Below are 26,346 nucleotides of genomic sequence, written 5' to 3' on the forward strand. Positions count from 1 at the left end.
GCTCCCCACCTGCAGGGGAGTCGTTTTACAGGTGGTGAAGCAGGTCTGCAGGTGTTTGTCTTTCTTACCCCTTCTCTGTCTTCCTCTCCTCTTTCCATTTCTCTCTGTCCTATCCAACAACAATGACATCAATTACAACAATAATAATAACTACAACAATAAAACAATGAGGGAAACAAAAGGGAATAAATAAATAAATAAATATTTTTTAAAAAAAGAAATTGCTAGCATAGTTCAGAGATGAACTCGGATGGTCCTTAGGCACCAGAACAATAGAAAGGTTAAAAATTAACCCAGAGTAGGAATAATGCTCACTTTCCACTTCTGTAAACCCTGCAGCTTTCAGTAAGGTAGGATGTTTGTTTCTGGGCAAACAAGATGTTTTTGTACCAAGATGTGGTGCAAGCCTTAAAAGTCCTCCAGTCATTAGATTTCAGGTAAACGAGCCAGGTCCCAGAACCTGTTTTGTTTTGTGCAGAACTATTGTATGTAATGCAATCCTGGTATTGTATGCCATGCCAGTGCTGCCATGTGCTACAAACACTATCAAAAGATGCTTGTGACTATGCTTAGGCATTCAGTCCTTGGGTAGCTCCTGTGTGAGCTTAGACTGGACCCTCAGCTGAGTAGCCTTAAATAAAATCCATACTCCATCACCTGACTTGGTATTGTGATTTCTATGTGGAGAACTCTATCCCATTACAGCGTCTATCTCATCAAACTAAAAGTTGTCATCTCAAAAGAGGAAAGGGAATAAAGAGAACAGAAAGGGCAAGTCTGGCTAATGGCAGTGGGAACGACGGACAAATCCAATGCCAGAGATCACGGCAGGTGTGTGTGTGTGTGGGGGGGGGGTAGACAGGCATGTTTTCTTATCACCTAAAGCCTCAGAGTGAGGGGGAAAAAATAATAAATAGCCCTCTCACTCTTCCATTCCCAAGTCTCCCCTATGTTCTAGGTGGAGAAATGTGACTCAGAATTCCTGCAGTGTATTTGTGTCACCACAGAAGACAAAATGACACATAGATGTTTGATGAAAACAAAACCTTGCTGGAAGGAATGGGACTCACTGGCCTAGAAAGAAAAAAAAAAAAGTGGAAAAGTGGTGTTGCCCTGAGTAGACGAGTCCGCGTGTAAGGAGGAGACTAAAGCTGCCTTTCTCTCTGTCCCCTTGTGTTTTCTTCAGACCCCTGCTGCATTCAGAAGTCTCTGGAAGGAAGTAGAAGTGAAGGAGGGTGAGCTCTTCTGACCTCAGCTGCACAAATTGGGGGTGGGGTGGGGGGGGTGAGAGGCCAGGAGATTAGACTCCGGTGTTGCTAATGGAAGGAAATGAAGACAACACGCTGATTGTAACCCAAACTAGTGTTGGTCTTGGGGGGGGGGGGTGGGCATTGGAATATCTCCAGGACCTTTTTTTTCCCCTCAGTCTAAAGAAAGTGAGAGGTTTGGACTAGGCACCTGCTAAACTCACCACTGAGCTTGGGCATTTCATGGTCTGTAGTTGACCATCAGTGAGAACGGAATGTGGACAGTTCATCAGCAGGAAGAGAAACGGGACATCCCCAGGGCTCTTCAGAAAAAAAGAGGCGGAAATTTGCAGTCTGCCTGGTGAGGTGACTAAAGAAGCCCCTGGACACTCATGCACAAGGAGAGAGGGTCCAGTCTTCACCCACTGTAGACTTTTGCCAGCAGCACTCATGGGGTTTCTCTCCCTACACTGCTTAGCAGGATAGAGACAAAAACATACTCACTTTATTTAAAGCATTCACAAGTTGCTAGGAGCTCACTCCGTGGAATCCAAATCCAACCACTAAAAAAAGGCTGTCAGGTTACCTGCTGGACCCTCCAGATAAAGACATTCTGGGGTGGGCAAGGGATGTATTCACATGGGGACAAACACAGAGGGGACAGCAGGACCCTAAAGTGGAGGGCGTCGGCTGAAGACCCACCAAGTGAGCTCACCTGGGAGCTGCTGGCAACACACCTGAGAGCAGTGAGTTGGGGCAGTGACCAATGGGGGACATGGGAGAGGGCGGGGCTAAGAAAACTTTATAGACCAGAAGCCCCCCTGTTCTTAGCACAGAATCTGCTTCCTGCTTGCTTTCCTCCCGGCTCTATTTCTCCTTCCAAAACTTTAAAAAAAAATTTTTATTTTGATAAAAAAAAAAACTTTCTTTTTCAAAGCTAATGGCTATGCCCTGGGTCAGCAAGAACTCGAAATGCTACCCTCCACTCTCAGAGGACAAGTCCAGTTTCTCTGTTGCCTTCTAAGCAAAACACCTTGAGGGAGAGGGACTCTCTAAGAGGAAGACAACTGACAAGAGTCCCTTAGAGGCACTAAGGAGGACTGAAAAATTGAGGTTCAGGGGTGCAGGTGCTCTGAAATTCAAGCTGTTGGAGGGAGGTGGCTGACCTTATCTATGGGGGGGGGGAGTTGCTGGAAGGGAAGTCTGAATTTATCTGGCCTTCATCAGTGTTTGGCCTTAGACAGGTTCTCCTCTCCCAGCTCCTGTTTCTTTCCTTCTTTCCCACTTCTCCCCTCACCCCACTACCTGTAAGTTTTTCCCCCTCTTAACCTCCTGAAGCCTCATCCCACCTTGTCCTCAACTCTTAAGGGGAAAATCACTCCTATCATTTTTTTTTAAAAATAATCAACTGTATTTGATCCAGAGGGTGCTTTTGTGAAGATAGCTTTAAAAGAGGGGGGGGGGAAGCAGGTTGAAAGAAAGTGGATAGAATATAAAATAAAAAAGAAAATGGGTCTGGTTCCAATCAATAACCCCAGAATTATTGACTCCTCTTCCCATTACACTGTGATGCCTCTAATCTCGCTGGCAGATTCCATAAAAGACGCATCTGTGCAAGATGAGATGTCCACTGTCAAAAGTTATCATTGCTCTCATTGTGAGTCCCAGAACAGCAGCCTGGTGCTCTCTGCAGAGCGATGTGCTTGTCTGGGAACCCCGTAACTTCACTCTCTCGAACCCATTTTGTGTCTTGCCCCGGGGCCATCTCTGTCCTCCTCCGGTTGGTGGGAGGAAGGGAAGGAAGCAGGACTCCACCCAGCTTGGTGCTCAGAGGTCCAGGCCTTTCAGCCTTTTGCCCTCAGCCTCAGTATGCTCCTCTCCCCAGAACCAGAGCTAAGACCCTTCTAGACGCAAATGACTCGTCTCCACAGGAGAAAGCTGAAGCGAATCCCCCTTCCCTTGTTCAGATTTCTTTGGCCTGGATTTCTCTTCTTGGGCATGTTTTGGCTGAAGGGTAGACTTCGCAGCTGGCTTGCCCCTAGAAAAGCCAGGGCTGGGGGGGCCGAGCAGTAGCACAGCGGGTTAAGCACACGTGGCGCAAAGCACAAGGATCGGCATAATGATCCCAGTTGAAGCCCCCAGCTCCCCACCTGTAGGGGCATCGCTTCACAGGCAGTGAAGCAGATCTGCAGCTGCCTTTCTCTCCCCCTGTCTTCCCCTCCTCTCTCCAGTTCTCTGTCCTATCCAACAACAATAATACTAACACCACCACCGATAAATAACGAGGGCAACAAAAGGGAAAAAATGGCCTTCAGGAGTAGTGGATTCCTAGTGCAGGCACCGAGCCCCAGCAATAACCCTGGAGGCAAAAAAAAAAAAAAAAAGTCAGGGCTGGCCACAGGCTTATAGCTCAGAGGCAAGCCCAACCCCCCCCCCACGCCCCCTCCCCGCTCCCTGAGCTAGCAAGAGTGGAGGAGAGGGTGGGGGGAGGTAGCCATTAGCAGGTGCCTGCTGGCGGAGTCCTTTCTGGCCTCCCTGTTGCATGCCTGGGAGATGATGGGGCCCAGTGCCAAGGGTAGTGCAGACTGGAATCAAGTCACCCTTACAAACATTTGCAGAATGAGAAGGTTAGACAGGACAACCTTGGCAGCCCTTCCACATCCAGGATGAATGCTTGGCTGGCTCAGTCCTGGGCTGGGGAGGGAGCTGTGACACTGGCTGGCTGATGCCCTGGACCCCCGCCCCACCTGTGGGCGCCCAGGTGTCTCCCAGCCATAGGCAGACCATCCAGGTGGGCCCTATCCTCAGGGCCTCTGCCCACAGGGAAAACAAACTCTGCTGATTTTGATGAAGATTTACAGCCGGGAGCGAGATTCCTTGGCAATATTGTCTGCCACCTTTATGAGCAACAATTACAGAGCATTTGGTACCTGGGAAAGGCAGCGGGCGAGGGCTGCCATGGCGAGATGCTCCATCACTCCAAGGAGCACAATGCCGTCGGTAATAAATATTGACGTTCATTAAGACAGAGCCAGAATTCAATCTGTGCCGGAGAATTCTCCCGCTTCCGGCCTCCAGAATGGTCCCTATTTACAAGATGTCCCCAAGGGGATGAGACAGGCTACTCACTTTGGCTCCCCCAAGATACATTTTATTCCATCGGCTTGTCCCGGGCAACGTGCAACTGACAAGCCAATTTGAAAATGAATTTGTTCTTTTTTTTTTTTTTGGAGTCCATTATTTCTGAGAATGAATGCTTGCTCTGGCCAGCCTGACAGCTCTTGGGATGAGAGAAGTCAGGCCTTGCAATGCCCCTCACACCACTGTTCCCACCCTCCCATCCCCCACGCACTGTCCCCCACTAAGGAGAAAGGGAATGTGAGGTCCAGTCTTCCTAGCCCTGTCATGTTCATGCTGCTGGTGGAAGGCCAGGGTGCGCACGGTTGGCTGTGCCTGGAAGGACTGGGGAGATGTCATATGGGGGGGTGCTTTGCCTGTTAGACCCTGGTGGGTGGATGTGTTAGCAGCATTTGGCTCCCACTGCCCGGAGGCATCAAAAGTTCCTAGCACAAGGGAGAGAGCCCCAGGGCTGGGTGTGGGTGAGGGAGGGGACTTACTATTGACACTTGACTTCTGTTTCCTTATTTCCTCTGGACCTTCATCTTGTCACAGTTCTTCTAGCGTTTGCCCTTCTTCCGTAGCCAGTCAACAGCGTCAGGTTGAGCCTGATGTAGTTTCGAGACCTCCTTTGAATCTGGAGAGGTGGCAGTCATTGACTATGTGGGTCATAGTCTGTCTGTAGCCACAGGGGCAGTTCGGGTCGTCTCTGGCTCCCCAGCGATGGAACATAGCGGCGCACCGGCCATGGCCTGTTCGATAGCGATTGAGGAGGGCCCAATCATAACGTGCTAGGTCAAAGCCGGGTTGACGCTTGCAGGGGTCTGTGATGAGGTGTTCTTTACCTCAGCTGACTGCCAACTCTGTTTCCAAGAGTCTGGAACAGAGAAGTTCAGTGTAGGCATAGGGGACCAGATTGGGTGACGAGACTTGTCACAGTGATCCCTTGACACAGGGCTCATGGAATGTGGCAAGTTGGAGGAATGTGCTCAGAGGGTGCCACCTCTTCATCCTCCCAAACACTCAGGGAATCTGGCTTTGGTGTCCAATCCTGGCAGACTTCTTGCAGGAGGACTGTGTGGGAATGATGTGAGAAGTGTTTGAGGGAGAACACCAAGTCATCTGTGGCAGTTGCTGTACTGAGAGGGATTGTGGGTCGGGAGACGCCTTGACTTTTGAAGCCTGGAGTCAAAGATTTGCCTGAGTGGACAAGACTGCTTTTGTTCAGATGACTGAGGTCATGAGACCCTTTTGGAAACAGTGGTCCCAAATAATGGGGCAGTAGAAGCCAGGCCGCTAGGACTGAGCACAGGTGCAGGTCAGGTGCCCTGTCTTGGAACCTGGAGCTGCATGGCCCGTGGTCCCTCTTTACTGGTATCACCTGAAAGCCTGCTCCCTCCTATGCCCTGCAGGTGGCCCTGTGACCAAGGAGCCCAGTGAAAGCGCCTACATCCCACAAGGCCACCTGCAAACACTGGAGAATCAAGCTGAGCAGGGCCAGGATATATTCGATGGATATAATTGACCAAATTTAGGAGGATGGGAGGCCAGCAAGGTGAAAACCCTTCCTTGGGTGTGTGTGTGTGTGTGTGTGTGTGTGTGTGTATGGCGGGGGGAGCACAGGTGTGGGGAGTGGGAGAAGGGATGCTACATCTCTTGAGTCCCACTTCTCAGCCTCCAAAGCCACCAGCAGCAGGTCCTGGGCACTTAGACGAGGGCTCAGCTGAAATAAAATGTTCCCCAATTCCACAATGGACAGGTGGGTCCGGTGTTGCCCTGTTTTGGCAAACCTAGGCAACTAGGAGTGTAACCAACTGCACTCCCGGGTCCCGGGCTGTATGGAGGCGTGACCTTGGCACCTAGAAACCAAGGAACTTCCCCTTGATGAAAAAAGCCCTGGGCCAGAAAGAGATTAAAGCAGGAGAGCTGAGAGCCATTTCAATGGACAGCCCTCTGCTGTGGTGCTGGCAAGGGGCTGAACCAGTGGCCTCGCCAAGGTCTCAGTTCTGGTGTCCTGAGGGCCCCCCCCCACTCAGTGGAGTGTGTGAAGTCTACTCCTGGAGAGAGAGAGGGAGGGGGTAGTTCTTGGAGGTACCTGACCCATATGAAGGTGAGCAAGCTTGGGGACCATGAACCTCGGGGTAGGGCAGTGGACAGATTCATGTTGATCGTTGTCTTTGCCAGTTCAGGATCCCCCATATCTCATCCCCTCATACGGAGCAGAAGGGTGCTTACTGAATGATTCCTTTTTTTTTTTTTTCTTTTTCATTCAGCACTCACTGAATATTTCATGGTCACTGAATACTGTGCCGGAGAACTGAGATATAGAAAAGGGTACTAACACATACTTCTTGCCCTTAATAAGCTCAGAGCCCAGGGAGAACGCCAGTGTGTAAATAAAGCATTACGGCATGAGTTATATGATTAATGATCGACTTGAGGCGTATGCAAAATGTCTACAGTCGAGCGGGGACGGGGATGGCAGCATGGATGGGGTGGTTTAACTCCTTGCCTTGAGTGGTGGAGAAAAGGTGAGAGGAGAGGCTTTTTTAAATTTATTTTTTGAGAGATTCAGAGAAACACCAGAGCCCTGCTCAGCTCTGTTTTATGGTGGTGGGGAGGGGGGGGGGGTGTTGAACCTGGGACTTTGAAGCCTCAGGCATGAGAGTCTGTTTGCATAGCCATTATGCTATCTCCCCCATCCCAAGGGGAGGCATTTTTGACTGGAATCTTGCAGGGTAGATGAGTTCTGTAGAGGGAACTGCTTATATCACGGGGCAATGGTCTTCTATACAGAGGAGTGTTTGGGGGAACCCTGAGAATTTGGAGGTGGTCAGAGAACAACGCAGAGCAGGAGGTAGTCTAGGTTTGGGTGCCATGCTGTGAAGGTGCTTCATGGACCATCAGAAGAGAGTGGTGGGATGTGTTTTCACATAGAGTAATCTGGCCCTCTAGTCAGTCTTCAATATCAACTCTGGGAAAGTCAGTCCCAAGACCCTCTTAGGGTGTGGACTCTCAGAAAGACCAGGTGGAGAGGAAACTGCAAGGGGGGGAGCCCCTGAGGCCCCGTGGTCTGAAACAAAAGGGGGGGGGTCGATTGTGCGTTCCCAACACCCAATCAGGGAGTGTGCATGCCAGGGGGGAAACATGGAAAGGAAGAGAGAAAGAGAGAAAAGAAGAAAGAGAATGGAAGAAAGAGAAAGGGGAAAAAAAGGAAACCTCTTTACGCCTTCTTGGAATCAAGTTGTTATTGTTGAGTTGCATTATTAATGATCAAGGCTGCGATCATTTATAACACGGTCATCACAAAAGCAGCTGTTACCACTTGCACATAGCTCTGCACGAGTGTGTTATTAAGGTAATATTTTACCATGCGTGCAACTCGCTCAGGGCCTGCATGCCTAATGTGGGACTGGAGCAGGGCTCCCCCCACCCAGCCCCACCCCCCTCGCCGCCCCCAGAAGTAATCACTCCTTCCTCTCCCCTGCACACACGCCAAATGCCAGCATGGGGAAGGGGGTGGGGAGTGAGGAAAAGGTGAAAACAGAGTGAGAAATGGAAGCAGAGGTGCAGGTGACATTTCTCCCCTCCTCTACTCTATCCTTTTGGGTTTTCCCACTTTGAATGAAAAGCAAGAATGCAGATTTTCTTATTATTTACAAAGAAACCTCCCCCCCCCCCCCAGCAGTCTAAGCACCCACCTCCCTCGGAACAGCGGTCTGGCCTCCCTGGCCAGTTAATCCACATAGGAGGAAGCAAACCAAAGCAGTTCAGGGCCCAAGTCGGGCAGGGGAAGGGAGGGGACATGGCAGGAGGCAGCCACAGGCTTCCAAAGTCTGGGGAGCTGGGGACAAAGGGGTCAGCAGGGGGACTGTCGCCTGTGTCTCTGTATCCTCCTTCCCAGGCCGAGCCTGCCTCACTCACCCCTCCTTCCCCCACAGTGTAGACAGACGCCTGCATCAAGGAGGCTGGAGCCCTGGGTAAGAGGGACCAGCTGTGAGCAGACTGCCAGACAGGAGTCAAGCAACAAGGAAAATTCTAGAAGGGCCCATGACCCTAGGGACAAAGCCCAGACTCCAATAACTAGACTCAGCCTGTAGCTTTCACCTAGAAGGGGCTGCCCTCTTCCTCCTCCTCCTCCTCCCTGGTCAGGAAACCAGGCATTGCTGAGTCTCTCCCTGGTCTCTGCCACCCTCTCCCCTAGTTCATTTGCCTCTTTGCCAACCCCATTCTTTGTCTCTCCCCTCTAGCTTTTTTATCTCTGGTGTGTCTGTCTGGTTCTCGGACACATGAAAAAAGGCGGGCCGTCAAAGCAAGGTCCCAGTGCAGCCCTGGAAACATGGCCCTGTGATAGAGGAACACTGGGGCCCAGCTCCCTGGGGAGGGAAGGCCACTTTTGGGGAGAGGGCAGAAGTAACAGTATCTAGCTGAAGAGGAGGGGTGGCCAAGGGACAACCGCCAAATGGGGGAGAACACTTGGCAGAATCGATTCCCGGAGGGACTGCTGAGGGAGCCCAGAGTGGGGTGGGGTGGTGCTTGGCCTCCGGGCCCCCAGCCCCCAGGACATGTGGGTTCTTGTGCGATTCCCACCTCAGTCTCCTGGGCTGACTGACACCCCAGGCCTACAGAAGCAGGGCAAAAAGCCTGCGAGAGAGTGGATTCTAGCGGAGGGCTTGACAACGAAACCCAGAGACTCGCCTGCCCACCAGCAAAGGCCTCTGAGAGGCTCAGAAAGGAGATGAGAGCATCCCCAAGCACGTTAAGGATCAGGACCAACTCGGGGTGTCGGGCACCCCATTCAGGTTGCCCTTCCTGAAAGATGGGGATGCAGCCCCAGTCACTAGTCGTGGAGCATCTTCCCCATCCACCCACCCCCAACCCTTGTGGAGATGGGAGGTGCCTGGCTCAGGGCTGGGCAGCACCGGGTACCCAGGACAAGCGGGCGAGAGGAGGGGGGGAGAGGGTGGTGGCCGGGGTGCCCGCTCACTGCCCAGCCTTGGGTCAGTAATGGGGAGGTATTAGTCATCTTTGCCGACCTCAGCTCCATTATTCCTGCCGGAAATGTGAGAACAGCTCTCACTAATAACGTGCGGAATCACTTCCAACTATTTGCCTTTCAAGTCAGCCTCCTCGGGGTCGGGTGACATATCTCGTTTAACAGGGGGTGCCATTAGAGGAAGATTTAGCGTGTGGCTAAAAGCACTTGTAGCGGGAGCTGTGGGTGGGTTCCTTTTTAAGCTGCTGCGGCTGCTAACATGCTTCTCTGCTCCCATGCAGTTGGGTTCTGTTATTGAAGCCTCTGGCTTTGCTGGAGGAGAGGCTGGTCATTTAACTCTTCCCCTGCCCAGAACAGCCACTGGGCCTGGCGCCCAGATCGGCCGGCTGGCAGCTTGGATGGGGGCGCTGTCCTACTGGGCAGGCTGACGGACACTGGGCCAGCAGTCATGCCCACCACCTGCCTCACCCCCTCCAGTGGCCTGGCGTCATCTTTTTCCAGTGACTTCAGGACATGACGCAGCTTTGCTGACAGAGCCCTGCCTGAAATACACGCTCCTGCCCCTTTCCAGGCCTGGAGTGAACAGAGGACGAGGGAGGAAGAAGGGTGAGGTTCTAGGAGAGAGGGTCATGCCACTTGAATTCCCCTTTAATCTTTTTGGTGATTAACTTTATTTGAATGAGAGAGACCAGAATATTGCTTACCTATGGATTAGGTTGGTGTAGAGGATTGAACCTGGGACCTCAGAGCCTCAGGCATATGAGTTTTTTGCAGAACCATGATGCTGTCTCCCCAGCCTGAATTTTGTTTTTCCTTTTAAGACTGTGTTTTTGCTTTGTTTCCCCCAATAGGGTAGATGCATTGAGTACAGAAGCCCTGTCTGAGCTTTCTAAAGTCTTTGTCCCTGAGTAAAACTATTTTGGAAGATTTTATTAAGGTGGGGAGACAGAGAACCAGATATCACTCTGGTACATGTGCTGCCAGGGGTTGTAATCAGGGCCCTCATACTTGAAAGTTCAGTGCTTTATCCACTGCGCCCTATCCCGGACCACACACCCTGAGTAAATTTTTGTTATTTTTGTTATTGCTGTTGTCGTTGTTGGATAGGACAGAGAAATGGAGAGAGGAGGGGAAGACTGATGGGGGAGAGAAAGACAGACACCTGCAGACTTGCTTCACTGCTTGTGAAGCAACTCCCCTGCAGGTGGGGAGCCCCAGGGGCTTGAACCAGGATCCTTATTGCCGGTCCTTGGCGCTTTGCGCCACGTGCACTTAACCCGCTGTGCTGCTGCCTGACTCCCCTGAGTAAATGTTCTAAGGTTCTGAGTTTCAGAGCCCTCCCTGCAAAGGCAGAGGCTGCAGCTCAAAGTGCTGGCTCACAGCGGGGAGGGGTCCCCTAAACACTCCAGTTACATCTAGCACATGTGTCACTCAATGCCATGTCCCATGTGTTACAGTCTGCTACCATAGCGCCTCCATAGACCATGTGCGGGCCTGTGGATAAGAGCCCATCCAGAGCGGAGCCTGGCTTTGAATTCCTGGAGGGCGGCTGGGGATCGTGCCCAAGGGAGTTTCTCACCATCCCTTGGCCTTGAGGTCCTCTGTTCCGGTTCCAGATCCAGCTTCTCGGGTCTTCTCCCCTCGGTACCTAGACCAGTATTGGGAAGAATCAAGAAGCATATTCCACTTCATTCACCTCACACCCCAAGTTTCATTATCCACCTGGGCTGTGAAAGGGGGTGACCCCTGCCCAGGTGGAGGCTGGAGGATTTGTATGGGTCATGCAAACAGGAAGGAAGGACCTGGGGCTCCCTTCTATTCCTCCTCCTCTCCCTCCTCCTCCTCTGAACAGAGAGCTGAGCTGGGGGGAGAGGGTGTGGCTGGTGTATCCAGAGGGAAGGGGAGGGGGGGCCAGGTTCTTAGTGAGGAGCTTGGTGGTAGGTAGAACTGTGGGCCACCAGAGAGGGGCCGGGTGAGTCTGATGCTGGGGGGTGGGGGTGGGGTTGCTGTTGAAGGAACTAAGGTAGAACTTGAAAGGCCAAAATGGGCGGGGGGACTTTCTTTAGCTGTGACCAGTGGGACAGATGCTCAACCCCACATCCTGGGTCCTGCACCATCAGAGCTCAGTGACGCCCCTGCTGGCAGGACCTCCCCCCACCTGCCCCACCCAGGGTAGGCAGGGCAGCACTGTCTGACCTCCCGCATCCCCCCAGTCAGGCAGCGGCAGGAGCTGGAGACTCTGGAGGCAGCTTCAGCTTTGGAGAAAGCTCAGCAAACAAACCCAGTTTTTCGGGGTTAATCCATAGCCCCGGGAGGAGGCTCCAATGAAAGCAGAGCCAGGAGCAGGCTTGAGAAGCTGGCAAGGCAGGGCAGGGGCTCCAGAGAGCAGCCCTGCAATCCCTCCTCGGGGTTCTGGGGCTCTGCAAAGACAAGAGGGCTATGCACAGGTGCCCACACCCAGCCCTCCCTCCCTATACCACCCTGACCCCACTGGGGACCTCTCTGAACCTCCGGGCACCTCTATACACCTCTCTCTGATGACAAGCCTGTGGGGGGCCCTAGATGGTGGTGGGTAGGGGCAGGTCTGGCACTGGAGGTGTCCGTGGCTGCTGACATTGGTGAGGAGGGTGGGGGTGGTATCCTCTTTTAGAATCCACCTGTGGGCCCCCCAGGACCTCTTAAGGATGAGGATGATCATCCCCAGTGGGGCCCAGCTCTGGGAGCAGCCTCGCTCCAGCCACCCGATTCTCCCCAGCCTAGTGAACACCCAGTGAAACCACATTCATCTCTTCTGGAACCTTCCATGGAGGAGGGGGGACTATGGGTGGACCCTACCCCCACTTTTCTCTTTATGCATACACACCCTCCACCCTCCAGGGGGGTCACCCCAGAGTTGGATGAGAGCCAAGCTCCAGCTCTCCAAATGGGTGATCCCCACTCATCTCTGGCTACACCAAGAGCCTCAGAAAAGAGCACCTGGCTCCCCACCTCCCCACCTCCCCACCTCCCCACCCTGGAAGCCCCCCATCCTCAGCTAACCTTGGCCTCTGCCTGCCACCCCATCCTGGTCTAGAAGTGGCCTTCTGGAAGGACACGCACACACACATATTCAAAGGGCTCGCCTCCTCAGCACTGAGTTCCCAGGAGGAGTTTGGGGGTCACTGGTTTAGGATCCAGCTCCCCAAAACCAGTGTGGACAGCTGCATTCTCAAATACATGCAGAGAGAAGCCCCCATGTGTCCTGCCCCCTCCCCACCTGACTGCCTGCCCCAAATGACACCCCCACCCCAATGACCACAAGCTTGGACTGCCCTGCCTTGGAAGGCCCCTGGGCACCTGTTCTTGAACCTCACAGCCTTCTGTGACTTCTCACATCCCAGGACTTACCCGACCCCTCCAGCCCAGACAGACCACAGGCCCTTGGTGTTTGGGGTCTGCTGCTCTCCCTCCCTCACTGGTTAAGGGTCTGGCTTGGCTTTGTTCTCTGCCTGTTGTAGGTGTACATCCATGCTGGCCTGCCCCAGGACACTGAGCTCAGAGGAAAGCATCAGAAACACCCGATAAATGCCCATGGGCATGGCTAACAGACACGGACGGGCCTACAGGGAGGCACTGTCCCCCTGGAGGGGAAGGGGGGCCATTCTCTTTCCTCTACCCAGAGGAAGCCCAGCGTCTATCCTGGGGCATCTGGAAAACCAGCAGAGTCTCTCTTCCCTCCACCCCCTCACCCCTGCTCAGCCTGGGCCCCATGGCTTCAACCAACACCAATTACAGCCGCCAGGATTCGACTCCACCCTCCGCTGTGCTCTTAAATTAATCTCCCGGGACTAGATTTCTGTGTTTTAGTAACACTCCTGAGGCTTTGTATTTACACATTAATAATAAAGGGGGAAAGTGAGACAAGTTCTGACAACTCTCAGTAACGTTCAGAAATAGTGTGAGGTGCACAAGTGTCCAGAGTTAATTAAGACCATTTGGTGCTGATGGGGGGGGTATACTGGACGCATGTGGGTATGGGAGGCACCGTTTTCCGACAGGTGCTATTTCTAAAAACCCAATTTCCCTGTCAGTCGTGGACCTGACGCCTGCAGGAAAGGGAAAGCTGGAAGGCACGGAGGGGGCAGCATGAGCTCTAACTTTCTCTGCTTCCGCCTAACAGCCACATGGACGTTTTGCCAGCATTTGCGGGGTGGGGTAAGGAAACACCCCAGGCCCTTCCCTATGCTTAACAGACTTAACAGACAGTGTGTTAAAACTGTTCGCACTGGCTTCATGCAAGGTGGGAGCCTGGAGAGGGGTCAGGGGTCCACTGTCCCACACGGACTGGCCAGACCTTCATGCCAGTGACCAGGCAGCCAGCTCAGTGGGCAGGGGACCTCCTGCGATACATACGGTGGATCCCAGGCACTAACTGTGCCAGAATATGGTGCTCCAGCCTCCCTAATTCATGTGCTCAAAGAAAATCTTTAAAAAAATTCAATTACGGGGATCGGGCAGTAGCACAGTGGATTAAGCACACATGGCACAAGGTGTAAGGCTCCCAGTTCCAGCCCCCAGCTCCCCACCAGCAGGGGGACCGCTTCACAAGCAATGAAGCAGGTCTGCAGGTGTCTATCTTTCTCTCCCCGTCTTCCCTTCCTCTCTGTCTTATCCAACAACAGCAGCAACGACAACAAAAAAGGGGGGGGGGAGAAAAACTGTCACTAGGAGCTGTGGATTCGTCGTGCAGGCACCGGGCCCCAGCAATAACCCTGGAAAGGGGAAAAAAAAAAAATCTCAGTTGAATTTGATTTCAGGGAGAGAAGGGAATGTGAGTCTAGAAACACGAGAGGCTCGGGACAGACTCCCAGGGCAGGCTGCAAAAGGGGCTGAGCCACCCCCACCCAGCCACCAGTGTGTTCTGTGGCTCACAGACTTGGTATTTTAAGGTTTCCTATGCGTATGTAGCTGTGCATTGTCTTCATTTCCATCTTACCATCCCAATTTTATTTTAAGATCTTGTTTATTAATGAGAAAGGTAGTAGGAGAGAAAGAACCAGATATCACTCTGGTACATGTGCTGTTGGGGATTGAACTCAGGACCTTATGTTTGAGAGTCCAATGCTTTATCCACTGCTCCACTTCCCAGACCACACCCATCTTTCAATTTTAGAATAGTTCCTTTGGAAAAATGCAAAAGCCTTTACTTAAAGAATTAGAAGAGGGGGAAGGAAGGAGGGAATTGTCTCTGTTTCTTGGAGTTGTCTGTTTCTTGAGCCCAAGTTGACCCCAGGGATGTGGGGCATGGCAGAGAGGAAAGGGAGATAGAAGGAATCTTTGGGGTGTTCTCAAGGGAGCCTAGTATAACCTCACTGTTACTCAGGAAACCATAAAGGAAAGAGCTCTGAAGAGTGTTTTGCATTTTGCTTATGCCCAGGGACAAATGAGTCCTTCCCCTCCCTTGGGATCACCCGTGATGGTTGTACTAGGGTTCCTGAAATGCATGTAGTTCTGTCCAGCCCTTTGTCTTTGAAGAGATAACAAAAGTAAAACTAGAAATGGGGGCTTTGGCTAGAGTGTATCCTTTCAGGTCCCTCCATCACAGTCTCTGAGGTGTGCAGTCTGCTTAAGAGTTGAATGGTTGACCAGAAGTCTCATTTTCCACTTAGGGTCCCCTTGGCCCTGACCCCACCAGAAAGCTTGTTAGTTACAGCATCTTCCAGGCTGATAGATCTTAGAAGAAAAAGGGGGTTGGGGTCTGCTCAGGTGCCTTATTCATGGTCCCTCTCATCCCAGTCTTCCAGACAGGAAGCAAATTCAAAATGGAGACACCACAGGGTCAGAAGTCGTTGTGGTTCAGTTGACGTGACCCCCAAGAAATGGCACTTAGAAATGAACTCCTTGCCCAGGCTGTGTCTGTCCCGGCTGCATGCCTGTTTGCTCGAGACCCGTCAGGAGTCATCTGCCTTTCAGATGAAGGTCAGGCTGGGAGTCACGGCTACTGTGGCTTGGAGGAACGGGAAGGCTCAAGGAATGCAGGGCTGGGGTGGAAAGGAGAAATGCATCTGCTGAGCAATGTGTGGAGTCTGTCTGCCCAACGGGCTGACCTGGGGAAGAGACCAGCCAGATGTGGAGTCAAGGAGGGTAGAGTGGCCCCCTGCCCTCCAGTGTGGGGTGGGGGGCACTCAGAGCCCAGAGGCTGACCTAGGTATCAAGACTGATGCTGTTCTGTGCTGTAACTCAGTCCAGCTACTGCACACTGCCTACTGGTTAAAACAGCTCACATGTTCTTTGCTCACTTCTAAAGAGCTCACCAACTCTCAGAAGTGTATCTTGATCCACCTTGGAGGCACAACTGGACATTCAAGGTCATTAGAGACCTGAGTGCAGCAGGTGCCACTTTTTATTTCCTGAACTATTAAGCTTCAGATGTCATGGGAACCTATCAATTAATTTCTTGGGGGCCCTGGAAGACATATTTACAAGAGGAGGGCGCCATATACCCAAGACCCTACCATATGAGACATGGCCGGGAGGAGCCCTGAATTCACGCCCATAGTCATCTGCTGCCCTGCTTCCTCCCTCCAGTATGGCCCCTCTCATCCCACTCTTTTAGCCAGGAAGATTATTCAAAATAGAGACCACAAAAACATAAAAATAAAAATAGAGACCACAGGGATAGAAGTGTTTGCAGTTCAGCTGACCTGATCCATTAGAAGTCCTGTCTAATTTTTGAATATTTTCTTAATGGATAGAGACAGAAATTGAGATGGGAGGGGAAGAGACAGAGGAGACTAGAGAGACACCTGCAGCTTTGCATCACCACTCGTGAAGCTTTCCCTCTGCAGGTGGTGAACTCGGGGCTTGAACCTGAGTCCTTTGACACTGCATTGTGAGCACTTAACGAGGTGCACCACCACCTGGCCCAGGAAGTTCCTTCTTAGATGCAACACAACTACTTCCAGAGCATCAACCAGCCTGACTTACTCCTCAGGCAAGCAGCACATTTCCTAGGAGGAAAGACGAGGATGAATCCACTGAATTCTAGAGTCCAGAAATGAGAGGATTTCTGAAACCATTTAACTAAACAGCCCTTGGGACCTGGGGTAATCTCATGTTGAGGGTGATTGCCACGTGAAGCAGGGAGTCTAGACTCGATTCTCCCAGTGTGAACTTTGTCTGATCACTAACCATCAGGTGACTTTGGACAAGCCCAGACCCTCTCCCCTGTGTCTTGCTTCCCTGTCAGTACAGGGTGGTTGACCCTGTGAAGTCCTTGTGCTGATTAAATTAGCCGATTCCTGTAAGATGTTTAGAAGAGTGCTTAGTATTATGATTAATAGTCATAAGTGGAGCTGGAGCCTTACCAGCCAAGGAGCTGGACTGAGTGATTGCTTAAGCTGAGTCTTAAGTCTCCATCTTCTCACTTCTGGATTAGGTGACCTCGACTCTTTTGACTCTCACCCATTGTTCCCACGCTGGAAAGGAGGAGGCACGCACATATGGACATGTGCACACATACAGATGCCTCTTTGTTCCCTCCACAGGGAGATTAGCAGGCAAACTATGTCAGCTAGCAGCAGACCCAAAGGAGAGAAGTGTCTGCCATGAATTCAGAGGTCAAATCATTTTGTTATTACTGTGAGCCCCTGCCATGTCCAGCCCTGCCCACTGGCAGGAGCTGCCACCTGCCCCCTACAGACTCCATTATACTCCTTCCTTTCCTGAACAAGCCAAGTCCTTTAGCCCAGGGGTCCAGCCCCACCTACAGTTGAGGGTTTGTGAGTGATCTCTACATCTTATGTGGGAGCTGGCTGACCCCGTAGCTCATGGGCCTAGATAAACCTTCCATGGGTGAGTGCACTTTGTACTCTCAACAAACCCAGCCACATTCTGCCCAGTCTGAGCTTGCTCTCTTGTTCTGTTCCAGAATTGCCACTCTAGGTGGGGATTTGGGGGGAGATAGCATAATGGTTACGCAAAGAGACTTTTTTTTTTTTTTAAGAGGCTCCAAGGTCCCAGGTTCATCACCACCACCACCCCGCACCACTAAACACCAGAGTTGAGCAGGTCTCTAGTAGAAAAAATAGTCAGTGTAGAAAGGCCTCCTCTCCCTGTGCCAGATCAACAGTCAGTGGCCACTTGGACCCCATCTTTCAGAACCTACCAGTATATCTGGTCCTATCCAAATCCCTTTCCTTCCCAATAAACTAAACTCTCTGTTCATACCAAACCCACCCACAATCCTTGGCCTGGCTCCTGGGACATTGCCACTTGGGAGCCAGCCTAACCCTCAGGGAGTGGAGTCAAGCTAGCCTGCCTGTCCTGCCCAGAATCACATCCCTGCCCTCTCCTGAGTGACACCCCCCTCCCCCATGGGTTAATCTGCCACAAATCCTGGGTGAGGGGGAAATCAAATGCCTGGGGTGCATGATACCTGCAAACTATTACCCCTGCAATGCATCTGAGCTCACCTCCAATAGGATGCTGCAAAGACCAGGACCGAACCCAAGACCTTCTGCCCCAAACCATCCCTCCCTTCCACTCTGAAGCTCTTCCACTGGGGCTTTGTAACCTAAAAGCCAGAGTGATGGTGGCCAAAATGGGACACTGTTGATCATCCACAGACATACTTAAAACCCGTCACCAACTTGTTCTGAGAAAGGCCCCCAACCTGTAGGCAGCCCAGCTTTGCCCATTGCTCTTCCCCTTCTCTTCCTAGCTGAGCTCCTGGTCAACAATCAGGGCTCCTCCTCTTGGAGGCCCAGCAACCAGCAATGTGGACATGCCATCTTTCTACCATCTTCCATGAGGTGAGCCAAAGGCTAGAGCACCGGCCTTGGAATCCTGAGTTCCTGTGTTCATGGATGGGCCAGAGTGATGCCCCTGCCTCTCTCTCCTCTTTAGTGTCACTCAAGGTCTTTGAGAGGAAAAAAATGCCACCAGGCTTCTGCATACACTTTATGCTCTGCTTGGGGTTCTCTGCCCCAACGCCGTCCTCCTTGGGGAACACTTTTGCAGTCCATCCACTTTTAATATTTCCTTCTCCCTTTCATTAAAATAAAAGGACTACTACAACCCTGCAATTCCTCTCCTGGCTATAGAGCCAAAGGAGCCAAACATCCATCCCAAAAGATGTGTGTGCACCTGTGTTCATAGCAGCACGATTTGTAATAGCCAAAATCTGGGAGCAACCCAGGTGTTCAACAACAGATGAGTAGCTGAGTAAGTTGTGGTAAATACACAATGGAATACCACTCAGCTATTAAAAATGGTGATTTCGGGAGTCGGGCTGTAGCGCAGCGGGTTTTAAGCACAGGTGGCACAAAGCACAAGGACCGGCATAAGGATCCCGGTTCGAACCCCGGCTCCCCACCTGCAGGGGAGTCGCTTCACAGGCGGTGAAGCAGGTCTGCAGGTGTCTATCTTTCTCTCCCCCTCTCTGTCTTCCCCTCCTCTCTCCGTTTCTCTCTGTCCTATCCAACAATGATGACAACAACAATAATAACTACAACAATAAAACAACAAGGGCAACAAAAGGGAATAAATAAATAAAATAAATATTTAAAAAGAAAAAAATATTTAATAAAAAAATGGTGATTTCACCATTTTCAGCCCATTTGGGATGGAGCTTGAGGAAATCATGTTAAGTGAGATAAGTCAGAAAGAGAAGGATGAATGTGGGATGATCCCACCCATAGACAGAAGTTGAAAAACAAGATCAGAAGGGAAAACACTAAAGAACTGGGACTGGAGTTGGTGCAATGCACCAAAGTAAAGGACTTTAGGGTGGGGGCAGGGAGGGTTCAGGTCCTGGAACATGACAGAGGAGGACCTAGTGGAGGTTGTATTGTTATGTTGAAATTTTATGCGTGTACAGACTATTTTACTGTTGACTGTAAACCCTTAATTCCCCGGTAAAGAAAATTTTTAAAAAGTAGGCTCTCTAGGTAAAAAATAAATTCAATCAATCAATCAATCAATTAATTAAATAAAAGGACCAGAGCACTGAGTTCTAGCTTATGGTGGTTCTATAGATTGAACTTGGGACCTTGAAGCCTCAGGCAGGAAACTCATTTATATAACCTTTATGCTGTCTCCCCCACCCTCTCCACCTTTTCACCTGCTGGCTCTATCTCCTTTGTGCTAAGTGCTCACAAGAACCGTGCTTCCTGTCCTCACAAGAGCAGCCTCTCCTACAGACTCAGGCTTGCTGTGTGGCTGATATCTGATGCTCCTAGCCCCAGACAAACACCCGTGTCCGTCCTTTGCATGTTATCTGTTCCCCGAATCATCTCTGATGACCTACCATGTGCAGGTGACTACAGAGCTGGTGGTGGGGCCCAGACTTCATCATGGGAACAATGGCTCCAGCTTCCCAGAGGCGTGATTAAACACACCGAAGAGGAAAATATTCCATTCCACTTAATTATGCATTTTTATTTTAAAATAGAAGTCTTTATTAAAACAACAAAGCATAAATATTAAAGGATGTATTTAAATAACTTGTGCACATTTAGTGCAAGCTTGAAAAGTGCATCAACACCGAAAGGCAATGGGAGACCTTTTGAAATCCTCTCTTCACAACCTCCATGCACCCAACCCTGGCATATTCTCCGTCGGGGTGGAGAAGTGAGCAAGGCATTCAGGCTCCTGCTCCTGGTCTTCTCTCCAGGCCCACTGACACAAGAGACACAATCCCAGCAGGCTCTGGGGCTCGACTGCCCCCGCAACAGCCTTGAGCCATGGCTCCTGTCTCTACTCCCCTGAGGGAGTGCACCCCCAGTTTTCAAGAGAAGATTCTTCTCACAGGAGCAGACAGTTGGGGCTCCTGGTCTGGAGGACACCAGGGCTTTCTCACCCAGACTCTGAGGGCCACTGAGGCATTTACTGCATTCCTCCCTCAAATGGGGGCACGAGAAACTTGAGTCCTGTGCACCTCTGCTTCTCCACTGCCAGAACCCCTGTTGTTGGGGGGGTTCTGACCAGGAGCATGACCAGGGCAGCCAAAGTGTCACCTACCAACAGTTTCAGCTCCCTAGAACTTTTAAAAGGGGGACTAAAGGTACCACAGAGGCTCATGGAAGTTGTCTTCATCCTCTCAGGGCCAAATGGGGACAAACCGCTTGGGCCACCAGAGCAGATCTGCTTCACAGTTTCAACTTTCAGCAATCTTGTCACAGGTCCGTGTGTTTGTGGGAGCAGGGAGAGGGGCACCCACGCAGCAGGGAGCGAGTAAGTGAGAGCCATTCAAGTCCACTCGTTGAGTGGAGTGGCAGGGACCTTTTAATGCTAAGCTTCCTTGGTGAGACACAGGAAACGGGCATTAAAGGATTTGCTTTTCATGACCATAATTCACAGTTAATGTACATTTGATGTTTAATGTATGACGGTGACATCAAACTTGTGGGCCCTTTTCTAAATAGTGTTTTAATCAAAGTGGTTTTTTTTTTTTTAAGGGAGGGGGGAAAAAGACCAGAGGTTCATACACTCAGTCCGCCAGACAAGAGGGAGGGGGAAACGGGCCGAGGTAGGTGTGAGACTCAAATGTGGGCACAGGCTTTTGTTCAGGCTTTTATTGAGGTTTTACCTCTAATCTCTCCCTTTTTGATGCAATTTGAGATTAAGGAAATGAAAGGCTGCCACTGCCTGTGAATGGTTTTACAAACAGGACAGCCAAGGGACCCTTAGAAGACAGTTTTGTAAGAGGCTTTTGGGATTCAAGCCCTGCTAGGACAGAGGGTAGAAGAGCAAGGGGGCTTCGTGAGTGAGCAAAGGGACAAGGGGACTGGCCTCCTGGGTCCAAGTGGGAGGTGACAATGGTGACAGAACAGCTCACCACTGGGAGGCCACAGGGCAAGACGGGAATCAGCAACACCCAACACCATTCTTGGGGCTTTGCATCAAAGGACATAGCACCACTCATTGGCTCTCCACACCCCTGGGCTCATAGAATAGGGAAGGTAGCCCCAATGCCCATCTACAGAGGACTGGATGAAAATGCTGTGGGGTGCTCAGTGGGGAAGATGACACTGTCTTGGGGACAGTGTTAAGTATTTTGCTTCTGACTGTGCCCATTACAAACTGAGACAGACTGAGGTTGACACAAGAAATAGGGGAAGTTGAAGTATTTATTCACACAAACACATAGCATAGCCATTACAAACTTACACACGTACAGACACAGAACAGACATAGAAAACTGGGACCTCAGGAAACCTGAGGGGTTCCCCCCCACCCCACCAGCCAGAGTGCCAGTGAGCGGCCCCGTTGTTTGGGAGACAGACCCAGACGCTGGGAGCTCATCTTTTAAAGGGAATGGGAGTAGGGGATTTCAAGGGGGTCACATGGGTACATTCCGAAAATACCATCCTGCACCAGGAAGCAAGTGGGCAGGTTAGTGATAAGCCATCATGGCACAAAGGTTACAAGACAGATGGGTTTTGGTAACATTCTTCTTTTTTTAATATTTATTTATTCCCTTTTGTTGGCATTGTTTTTTATTGTTGTAACTATTGTTGTTGTTGTTGTTGGATAGGACAGAGAGAAATAGAGAGAGGGGAAGACAGACGGGGAGAGAAAGATAGACACCTGCAGACCTGCTTCACCGCCTGTGAAGCGACTCCCCTGAAGGTGGGGAGCCGGGGACTTGAACTGGGATCCTTTATGCCAGTCCTTGTGCTTCACACTATGTGTGCTTAACCCACTGTGCTACCACCCGAGAGACTTTGGTAACATTATTTATTTTCCTTTTTGTTGCCCTTGTTGTAGTTATTATTGTTGTTGTTATTGATGTCATCGTTGTTGGATAGGACAGAGAGAAACAGAGAGGAGGGGAAGATAGGGAGAGAGAAAGATAGACACCTGCAGACCTGCTTCACTGCCTGTGAAATAACTCCCCTGTAGGTGGGGAGCCCGGGGGCTTGAACCGGGATCCTTACATCGGTCCTTGTGCTTCGCGCCATTTGCACTTAACCCGCTGTGCTACCGCCCGACTCCCTGGTAACATTCTTAATCAGAAATTCTCTGCTGTCCTTGGATAGGGAAAAGGGGGGAACTCCTTCATTATCTAGTCCTCTAAAGATTTGTTCTTAATGGCTAAAATCACCTAGCTTTCTATATGGGGGACTCTTAATTGAATGAACTTAGGGGACTCACTCCTTCAACAAAATGGATGGACTGGAGGCTATGTGTAGGCAGCTAGCTACAGGATGGTTCCACTTGCATGTGGAATCTGAACAGCTCAAACAAAAATCAAATCAGCTCCCAAATGTGACTCTTAGACTTCAGGAAAACCATGATGGTTGACTGAGGGAACAAAGAAGGGGGGGTGGGAATTAAGGAGAATTAAGTGTCTTGTATCAAGGTGCTAGAACATGGCTGGTGTGTGTGGTCTTTCCCAGGTACTTGATGTGTGAGACTCCTGAAAATTTTTTTTCAATATCATAAACCTGTGTTGTAGCAGTTAAAAAAATAATAATAAAGCATGAGGGGCTGGGCGGTAGTACACCCAGTTAAGCACACTTAGTAGTACTAAGCTCAAGGACCAGCACAAGGATCCCAGTTTGAGCCCCTGGCTCCCTGCCTGCACGGGGCTGGGGGGGGGGGTCTCTTCACAAGTGGTGAAGCAGGTCTGCAGGTGTTGTCTGTCTCTCTGTCTGTCTGTCTCTCCCTCTTCTCTCAATTTCTCTCTGTCCTATCAAATAAAATGGGGGGGGGATGGCCATCAAGAGAAGTGGATTCATAGTGCTGGCACCTGGGGGTGAAAAAATAAATAAAATGAAAGTCTGGAAGATCAGGGAGGCAGAAAAGTTACCCCAATGGGTATCCTCCAGCAAAGGTCCCTCTAGACCATGTAGCACGCCCCCTTCCGGTGGGAGCCTCTCTCACAAAAACCAGGAATGGGGGGGGGCAGGTTCAGACTCCCGGGCAGGTTCATAAACTCCATTTATCTATTTCCAGAGCAGGGAGATTTTTCTCTGGCAATTTTGCAAGCTGCTCTGAGAAGGTGCAGAGCAAGCAGATCTCTGGACTTTTCCAGGCTTTGGGGGTGGGAGCGGCTCAAGATATTTGCAGGAGAGAATGCTGTCTAGAGCCTAGGAACAAGGAGAGAAAGGGAGCAGCGGAGTAGGGAGGGGAGCAGAGACAGCCTTTTTTGAAGTTGTCATAGCCAGCTCATGGCTTTTCTCCAATCCTGCTCCTTGCTAGAGCACTGTGGTGGCAGAAAGACAGCCACAGACAGCAGGGGCTTCAAGCCCAGCACTGGGGGGCCTTAACAGCAGTGGGGCAGTACTGCCGACCTGTTCATCCATTCTCTGCTCCCTTATCAAGCACAGCATTGCTTTGCACCCACTGGGTAGCAAACACTAAGGATCATGGGAAGGACAAAGAGAGAGACTCTGTCCTCACCTGGAAGATCCCAACAATTCGCAAGGACCAGTCAGGATCCCGGTTCAAGCCCCCGGCTCCCCACCTGCAGGGGAGTCCCTTCACAGGTGGTGAAACAGGTCTGCAGGTGTCTCTCTGTCTCTCTTCCTCTCTGTCTCCCCCTTCTCTCTCAATTTCTCTCTGTCTCTATCCAATAACAAATAAAATTTTTTTAAAAACTTAAAAAAAAAAAAAAAAAACCAAGGGTATCAGCAAGATGGGGAGGGTTCAGGGAAAGTCTGAGGGTCTAAGTGTCCTCCAAGTGGGGCTGTTCCCTTCCACCCAACCTCAGCGCCCCTCCCATAGGAGGGAAGAGCTCCAGACACCCCGTGGCCCCTTCCCCAGGCCCCATCACCCCAGCCTCTTTGAGGTGCTGCCCTGTACCCCCCACCCCAACCTCATCTACCTAGTCTTCAGAAGGGATCCAAGGCCATCCATCAGCCACACTCCTTGCCCCGGTATTTTAAATTCCCTTTTGTCAGCTGGATGAGTAAAACACCAACTTTGGAAGAAAGAAAGGAGCCCCGCTCTATTAGTCGGTGCTTGTCAGGCCCCACTGAGTTGAGAGGAGCATGTCTCAGAGCCAGAGATGGTTGAAAGACCAGCCTGGGGGTGTGGGTGCGCTGGGAAGGGGGCGGGCACAGGAGCCATAGCCCAGGAAGAACATGTCAAGCAGCAGAATAGGTTGTGAGTGGGTGTCTTCAGTGATAGAGGGCAAGCCATGCATGCTGGAGGCCCAGGTTCAACCCACAGGCTTGCCCTATGCCAGACCTCCCCAGTCTCCTAAAAACAAACAATAAAGGAGGCCGGGCAGTGGTACACCCAGCTAAGTGCACATATCACCGTGCACAAAGGCCCTGGATTTGAACCCGATCCCTACCTGTGGGGGAGATGAAGCAGGTCTGCAGTCTTCCGTCTTTGTTGTTCCGTCTCTATCTCCCCTTCCCCTCTTAATTTCTCTGTCCTATTGAATGTAACAGAGAAAGAAAAATGGCCATTGAGAGGGCTGGATTCCTAGTGCGGCACCAAGCCCCAGTGATAACCCTGGTGACTATTAAAAACAAAATGCCCAGAAAGGAGAACAAAGGTCAGTGGGCACTTAAGACTTCATCTCCATTTTTTTTTTTAAAAGCCTCTTACCAAAGACAACACCTCAAAGTCCCAGGTGCAGATCCAAAAAGGTCCTGAATACCAGGAGTATCCCTGGGAAGACCAGCCCTGATGACAGCAGCAGAGGGCACAGCCCAGCTCTCTCTCCCTCCCTCTCTGCTCCCTCCCTCCTTCCTGGGGACAGTGTCAGGTGAGAATAGCAGCATGTACACGTCTGGGCCACAGGAATAAGGACCGGCCGCCTCAGCAAGGGGCACTGGCCAGGCATGTTGGGGGCTGTCTTGGGTGATTTTCCTAAGCTTCCTTCCTCACTTCCTCAGCTCAGATGCCGTGGCCTGTAACCAGCAGCTCTCCTTCCTGGCTCCCTGCCCAGACTTTGAGGTGAGCCAAGTGAATGTGTGAGGGCACCTTGTGGCCTGGGCCTCCCAGGCACCTGCACAGAGAGGGCACCTGAGTGGACAGGGCATCTCCTCTTGTAGGAACGGCCTTAAGGTAACTGGGGAACTTGATGCTGCTGTAGCTGGGTGCCCTGACTTTGAACCAATAGTCACCCCTACACACTTGAACTCCTAAAAATAAATAAGCCGTCGGGTGGCTGGAAGGGTAGTAGGAAACCTTCCATTTCTCTGCTGTCTGCTCCCCCGCCCTGTGTTCTTACCACCATCTTCTCCCCCCAACCCAGGTGGCCCTGCCAAAGCACACAGAACTCGCCAGAAGACGGAGCTGTTGGGGTCCCAGATTGGCCTGGGGAACTGGCCCCGAATCCCCTCGCTATGTCTGAAGGATCATTACGGTGGGATACAGCCCCTTAAGCTAAGCCCGACATCCCATGTCCACCTCACTCAGCCCTGAGCTCCTGGGAAGCAGGCTCAGCCCAGGGCCGGTCTCCAAATGCACCGGATAATTAAAACAACTTCTGCTCGGGCTACCTGCCCCCTACCCCCGTCGCCCTGGCCCTCTCTCCCATTGCCAGACAATAAATAATGTAATCAGCCCGGTGGAGGAGAATCTGGTTCCAAAACAAAATGTTTTAATTCTCCAGTGTGCCTGCTTTCAGCATTACAGTAATTCCATTTCCCCTCACTGGGCCGGGCCTGCTGCTGCCTTCCAGGCTTCTCGGATTTCTCCCCATGGGCCCTGACAGCTGCACGGTGGCCAGCCCTCTGACCTCACTCCAGTGCACTCCTCCTCAGCCCAGCACTCTGCCCTGGGTCCCTGTGGTGTGGAGAACCTGGCCTGTGGCTGCCCTGGGGCACCGGGGTCCTCACCTCTTCTCCCTCCTTTTTCCTTGCTCCCTGATGAGCTGTGTCCTGACCCCAGGAGCCCCTGGCTTGGAAGAGACCATTGGGAATGGGGGACAAAATGGGGGGACTGCTGATGTGGGCAGTAGGGGTTGAAGCCTGCAGCCCTGGCCCCATGGAGTGACTTCTGAGGCCCCACTCTCCTAGCCTAGGTCTGAAGGAAAACTCT

At 51.4% G+C, this 26,346-nt stretch overlaps 1 long non-coding RNA gene across 1 annotated transcript in view; it reads left to right on the forward strand.

The window, feature by feature from the left end:
• The window catches only part of LOC132534909 (uncharacterized), a 37,927-nt gene extending 12,082 nt beyond the window's left edge, over window positions 1-25,845 (forward strand). Inside the window, exons 3-5 of the long non-coding RNA XR_009546667.1 lie at window positions 1,187-1,235; window positions 24,899-25,066; window positions 25,559-25,845. This is a non-coding gene — a long non-coding RNA (uncharacterized LOC132534909). The remainder of the gene's footprint in view (window positions 1-1,186; window positions 1,236-24,898; window positions 25,067-25,558) is intronic.
• The last annotated feature ends 501 nt before the right edge of the window (window positions 25,846-26,346 follow it).

The sequence above is a fragment of the Erinaceus europaeus genome, chromosome 20, assembly GCF_950295315.1.
Source record: "Erinaceus europaeus chromosome 20, mEriEur2.1, whole genome shotgun sequence".
NCBI classification, from domain to species: domain Eukaryota; kingdom Metazoa; phylum Chordata; class Mammalia; order Eulipotyphla; family Erinaceidae; genus Erinaceus; species Erinaceus europaeus.